The sequence below is a fragment of the Cibotium barometz genome, chromosome 14 (genome assembly GCF_041138505.1).
Source record: "Cibotium barometz isolate CiBa-2024 chromosome 14, ASM4113850v1, whole genome shotgun sequence".
In the NCBI taxonomy this organism is placed as follows: Eukaryota; Viridiplantae; Streptophyta; class Polypodiopsida; order Cyatheales; family Cibotiaceae; genus Cibotium; species Cibotium barometz.
Genome location: NC_141059.1, coordinates 37,459,230 through 37,466,479, shown reverse-complemented (window position 1 = coordinate 37,466,479; position 7,250 = coordinate 37,459,230).

Sequence of the window (7,250 nt, the reverse complement as noted above, 5' to 3'; positions counted from 1 at the left end):
CTCAGGCTACAGAGAAGATCCCTACCCCTCCTGCTAAAGAGAAGAGCCCTAGCCCACTTGCTAAAGAGAAGACCCCTAGCCCTCCTGCCAAAGAGATGAGCTCTTCACCAGCTTAAGGGAAGACACCTATCAAAGAGAAAATCCCTAGTCCTCCTACCAAAGAGAAGAGCTCTTCTCCAGCTCAAGAGAAGACACCTATCAAAGAGAAGACCCCTGTCAAAGAGAGGAGTGCTACTAAAGGTCTTCCTTTTCACTCACCAGTGAAATTTAAAATTCAGAAGCGTCATTTGTCCAACAAAGGTAGTAAGAGGGCAAATGTTGGCTCTCCATTAAATTTCTTGTTCATGTTCCCCAAGAAGACTGCCAAGTCTCCAAGGCCAACCTCCAAAGAACCCTGACAACCCGAGTAAATGGCAGTCGAGAGGGATGAGAAGACTTGTAGATTTCTGTGCTGCTCTTATCTCTCTTAAGGACTTCACCTGATAATTCAATCTCTTTCTTGCTGTCACCCTCGCACGAGGCTTTGGAAGAGGCTTTTCTTGTTTGGAAGGTCCTGGCTTGTCTTCAGCTTTTTCAGTCTCCAATGGTGGGTAGACTTTCCTTGCAGTCTGCTTGAAGCTTAAAAAAAGAGACTAGATGAAGCGATTTGTATAATAGGACAAAGAAATGAGGTAGCCCAAACGAAGCGATAGAGCGAATCCAAAGATAATGGAAAGTGATAATCGCTTGATTCCGGCAGGAAATAAAAAAAAGTAGAAGTCCCGAACGAAGCGATGAGGAGAATCCAAGAATCTCGGATGAGTGTAATCGCTTGATTCGGGCAGGAAATAAAGAAAAGTAGAAGTCCGGAACGAAGCGATGAGGAAAATCCAAGGATCTCGGATGAGCGTAATCGCTTGATTCGGGCAGGGAATTGTGAAATCGCTTGATATGGGAAAAGTAGGTTTGGGAAATAAAAGGTAGCCTGCTTTCGCTTGATACAATGTCGGAGAAAAATATGAATATTTTCAACAAAATTAACTTTTTATACCTCGGATATGTCGTACAAAGTACCGTTGGGTACACGTGTCATATAATCATTATTGCCACGTGGCATAAACGGTCACTATTTAATGTGTTTTAATCACGCAACATATATTTTTCAAAACTCACTTTCAATTTTTTTCCCCAGTTTTGGACCACTTATTTACGTCAAATCAAGCTGTGCACCGTATTCTCTTCCTAGCCTTATTTTGCAAAACTCAAAATTTATTTCGAGACCTTGGAATTGTCAAAGCCCGCACCAAGCGATAGAGGCATTCTAATTTTTTTGGACCTTTCATTTTCGCTTCGTTCTGGCTCATCAGAATTTTTCTGGCATTTTTCTCAAATATCTCAATGAGTAAAGGTGTTGCGGGTCGACATGAACTCGTTGAAGAAAGCCCAAGTGAGAAACTCTTGAATGCTATTTTGCAAGATGGTCATGATATGAAGATATACGTTGATGCAGTGGAGATTTTCAATCCAAGGTTTTCTCTTTCAGATGTTTTGTTGAAGCTAAAGGACATTCTTGAAGATGAGTACAAGCAATTTGAAATGTCAATTCAAGTGTAGTATATTCTGCATAATTAATATGTGATTGAGATAGTCTTGAACTATAACCAAGTAAGCCATCCTCCCCATCACCAACAAATCTAATCAAATCATGTGGTGTGTGAAAAGAAGGATACCTTCCTGTTTTGGGATCCGGTGGATATAGACTTCCATCTGTCCATAGGTCAATATGATTCTTTCCTTCGTTGCGAAGATGTTGAGCTTCATTTGCACATGAAAGGGATCTTTGGTAGACACTCCGTGTAGTTGCATACTCTTGGTTGAGCTTGATATTCAAATGAAACTTACGATTAGATGTATCACTCATTACTAACCGAGCAAAAAATATAAGCAAAGCTATTAGATCATGAGAGACACAGAAGAATGAGAATGAGATGTAGCTTGTGAAATTTTTAGAGAAGTAGAGGAGTGAAATTTTTTTGGAGAATGGATAAGAGCGCGTTTGGAGAGAATGGTCATTTTGCCGTGTAGTCACTAAAAGAGGACAAATTTCGAGACGAGCCATTAAAGAGTAGCATGAAAACGATATATTTTTTTAGATTTTAAAATATGCACTTAGATACGTATTCAATCAGATAGATACGCTTTAAATACCCAAAACGGCTAAATTTGGAGCCGTTTTGACCGTCAACATTCTACTAATTAGCAAGTTAGCGAAATTCCTTACACAGCCCATTTTGAGACGTTTTTGGCCCTAATGCACTCCAGTTAGAGGAAGAAACAAACTTAAAGAAAGGTAGAGCCAAAATGGCATCCCAAAACAATCTAAGACAACAAACTTTAGAATATTTCTGATGGATGACCAAGATCATTAATTAGTCAAAGGTTATGAAGACAAGTTATGAGTACAATGGCTTTTTCACTATGTTCAAGTATGAAGTGTGTATCATATATTTAACTTACTGCTATTACTTTTCATAGTGCTCTTTATGCATAGAGTTCTCTATACATGTTCTTAGGGCTTTCTATGACTTCTATGAATGCATAGATCTCATGCATAGAGTGCTCTATACATTATACATTTGCATAGGGCTCTTTATGACTTATATGCATGCATAGAGTGCTCTATGCATGCATAAGGTTCTATATATATGCATAGAGAACTTTGAGATTTAAGCATGCCTAGAGCTCATAGAAATAAGTATGCAAATGCATAGATCAATTTCTCTCTAGTAACATAAAAGTAAGTTAATTTTGCATTTTAGTTATGAACCAGTTGTCTAACAAATATTTTCATTACATATAAGTGAACCTAACTTCCCATGTCTAGGTGATACTCCCTATGATGAGTGGATCTATGGTGGAACTCCCTTTATGAGTGCAATCTGTCTTCATCTCTATCCCTACATCCATCTCTTGTAGTGGTAGATTAGAGATTTTACTTAGATCCTTCTCTTGCAAGTATGTTTAGTGATTGGTTCACACACGACCATGGGCTATTATTTCTATCCTTATTATGATCATCGTGGTGTGAGATCTCATCATTCATGAACATCACTTAGATACCATGTAAGATTTTGATCATAGGTGACATGCATTGTCATCATGGCTACATGGTCATTATTTCAAGTTGTCATTTTGTTTCATGGGTTCACATATCTTTTGCTGAGTTTACACATACCTTTGGGCACTTTGAGGCTTAGACCTTTAGATCTTCATTCACCGACCTCATGCTATGACAAGGCATCATAATCATTCCATGGTTGTGGATGTTCAAGCTACATTAATGCCTAGTTAGTTGAGTCATTTGTTCAATGAGGTGGATATATGTGCCTAAGGTCGAGATGTTTCACACCACATGGCGACTTCATTGATTCATTACATGCCTACCTTGACACAAATTGTTCGGAATTGTTTACATGGGATGATTCATATTTTGGTGACTTGCACAAGTTTCTCTTGAGTTACTATGATTATGTTTTAGTGACAAATGTATGCCATACCAATTCAGATGATGATGATGATGATGTAGTATACACACATGCACATGATGATATTGATACACATGCACATGATGATATTGATACACGTGCAAATGAGATAATGATACACATGAACATGGTGATATGGATACATGAGCACATGATGATGATGTATGTGATAGTGATGTGTGTGATCTAGATCATGTGGACATCCTCTCAAGGACAAGTTTGGCATTTAGCATTGTGCTTAATACCTCTATGCCTACTTACCTTCCTACAGCTCGTTTAGATGCATTAGATGATCATGATGATTTTTTAGGTGCATTTAATTGATGATACATTAAGTGCCCATTAGTGATGCATCCATTGTTACACATGGGATTGGTGATATTTCACATGTGGGTTCATGGGATACCTTTGTGCATATGATGGACCATGAGGAGCATAGGCCTGAGTTTCTTGGGTTAGATATAGGCTACTCCTTTAGAGTGTTCACATGTGGAGAGATTCATACTAATCCTAATCCCCATAGAGTCCTTGGTAGTGTTTGTACTAATCCTAATCCCCATAGAGTTCTTGGTAGTGTTTGTGGGGATAGAGTTCATGTGCTTGAGTGCACAACTAGGCATTATACATGAGGTTAATTATGCTTTTACTGAGGCGAGACCTCATAAGAGAGACAAGATTATGCACTTGGATCTTGATTGATTTGTATTTAATTTAGATAATTTCTTAGATCTTGTGATTATGGAGGTTGACCTATTAGAGGATAGCGAGGGTAGTGATGATTTTAATGAGGTGAGACCTCGTAGGAGAGACAAGATTATGCACATGGATCTTGAGTGCTTTGGATTTGATTTAGGTAATTTCTTAGATCTTGTGATTATGGAGGTTTACCCATTAGAGGATATGGGTCATTGATGAAGACAAACCATGCCTATGTTGATGACTTCAGAGACTTTGAGGATGACATGGTCAATGACTTGGTGAATGATACTACTTATCTCTCATGTGTGGATACATTATCAGTATTTAGTGACACTTATGCTTATGATGATCTTATCGATCATGCTTTTGCTTTGGAGGATCACACACATATATATGGTCTTGCACATGAGGATATGTTACATGTTATGGTTCATGTCTATACATGTATTGAAAAAGAGGACCATTTCTTTGGATGGCGTGAGTGATGTTACATCGATCAACAACATTGGTTCACATTGGTTCTTGCATGATAGCTACTATGAGTCATGTTCTTTGGGATCCCATATGTTCTAACATGATCCTCCAAAGCAAAAGCATAATATTATCAATCATGATTTTGCTTTGGAGGATCACACACATATATATGGTCTTACACATGAGGATATGTTGCATGCTATGGTTCATGCCCATACATGTATTGATACAGCAGCGAACAATGTCTTGGGATAGTGTGAGTGATGTTACATGGATCGACAACATTTGTTCACATTGGTTCTTGCATGATAGCTATTGTGAGTCATGTTCTTTGGGATCCCATATATTCCAACATGATCCTATGTTCTTTGGAGCTGAGAATTTTTTTTTTGATGCATTATATACCAGTTGGGATGTATGGTACTTGATTATACAAGTTACAACATATCATGCAGATGCACATCTTGGTTTTTTCCTATAAGATGATTCTTTTGTGCCATGCCTACTCGACATTCCAGCCATGAGTTATGGGACACCTTGGAGGATGTATTCACACTCTAGTTGAAAGGACGGGCTTGCGATTCGTTTGTGCCACGACTACTTGACATTCCACTGTAGTTGAAAGGACGGGCTTGCGATTCGTTTTTGCCACAATTACTTGACATTCCATCCATGAGTTATGGGACACCATGGATGTATTTACATTATAGTTGAAAGGATGATCTTGCGAGCTTTTCCTTCAACCTAGAATATACTACTATATTTATTTCAACGGATCGTGATATATACTATGATTATCCATTTGACCCAGGAGGATTTATGGCTAGCTTCATCATTGATGGTGGTTCTTTCCCTGAATTTCCCATTTGGTCTACGTGGCTGCTTGGTTAGCCTCATCTTCAATGATGGTGGTTATTTCCCATTTGATTAAGGTTGCTACATTGTTAGCCTCATCTTGGACGATATTCCATCATCCTTTCCATTTGATCTCGAGTTTCATGTATCTTTAGTGTGGCTCATCTTTTGCCATTTTGGTCTTTTGTTTGATGGCATCAATACCTCGTCCGTGGATTGATTTTTTGGCTTTCATATATAGCCTATTTTATATGTTTGTTGTGTATGACCACCATTCAATTTTGAGGATGAATTCATTGTACGAGGAGATAGTTTGTAATGAAGTAATTTTAGTATATGAAATCATTGTAGGAGGACATAGTTTGTAATGAAGGAATTTTAGTATGTGCACATGCACATAGTTTGTAATGAAGGAATTTTAGTATGTGCACATGCACATGAAGGATTGGCCTAGAAATATGTTGCCTTAGGTACATTTAGACATGTGTATTGGGGCATATGAGGCCTTGGGACTATTAAAAGAACGTGCCCTATTTACGTTGATTACCTTTTGACCTTTTGACCATTTTGTTACTTTTCTTGAAGTTTATGGTCCAATCTTTCATGGTTGTGTCATGGCATACTTCCCATGTCTAGGTACTACTCCCTACGATGAGTGGTCTATGGCAGTGGTACTCCTTGTATGGGTGTACTTGCTAGATCTATCCCTAGATCCTCACGTGTAGGGTAATGTCTATTAACACCTATTTTGGGGTTAACATGCTTTGTGTTCTTTCTTGTTATACATTTTGTAATACATTTTTATGTACCTAGCTAAAGGCCTATATCCAATAGTTTATCTCTTTAGTACATGTATAAAGAGGCTAATGTGATGAAGCCTTAGTCTTTTATGTCTTTTACTTGATGCCCAAACAAGTGTGAATCAAGTGGCCATGCATATACGTGACTTTTGCTATTGTATGAACACTATTCTTATGCATAAGAAAGAAGTGACTCTTGGTGAACTTGTGTGTGGGAGAGAGGAAGAGAGGAAGTTTAGTTAAGAGAGTCTCCCATTTTTTGCATTATGCCTCTTGAGGTTTCTTGTGTGTGAGTGAACGAGAATGAGAAAATGAACCATTAAGGGCAATGGAGGGGTAGTGGCTAGTGAAAAAATGATGTAGCAAGAGGTTGGAGGAACAAAACACAAGTGGTGCTAATTTAAAGCTTGAATTGGCAGAGGTGGACAACAGTTATTGCAAAATAGCCTAGACTAGAGTGAGGAGTAATATCATTTTTGCTTTTGCCTTAGGGGTAACTCCCCACACCAACCTATACTAGGAACTTACTTGCTACCCTACCAAGCTAAGCTCAAAAGCATCACTTGGTTTGGTCACTCTACTTAGTCATTAATCCATGAGTGTTCACTCATGGAAGTTTCTCTGCCACACCCAATGGTTCAATATTTTACTCTTGTTAACTCACACACAAGAGAGGCAGAACATAAAAGGCACACTACACAACAATTAAGACTCTCTCTCTCTCTCTCTCTCTCTCTCTCTCTCTCTCCCCCCCCCTCTCTCTCTGTCTCTCCCCCCCCCTCTCTCTCTCTCTCTCTCTCTCTCTCTCACACACACACACACACACACACACACACAAGTTACCCATGAGTCACTTCTATTATGTATAAGAATGATTTCCATAAAATAGAGAAAGCCA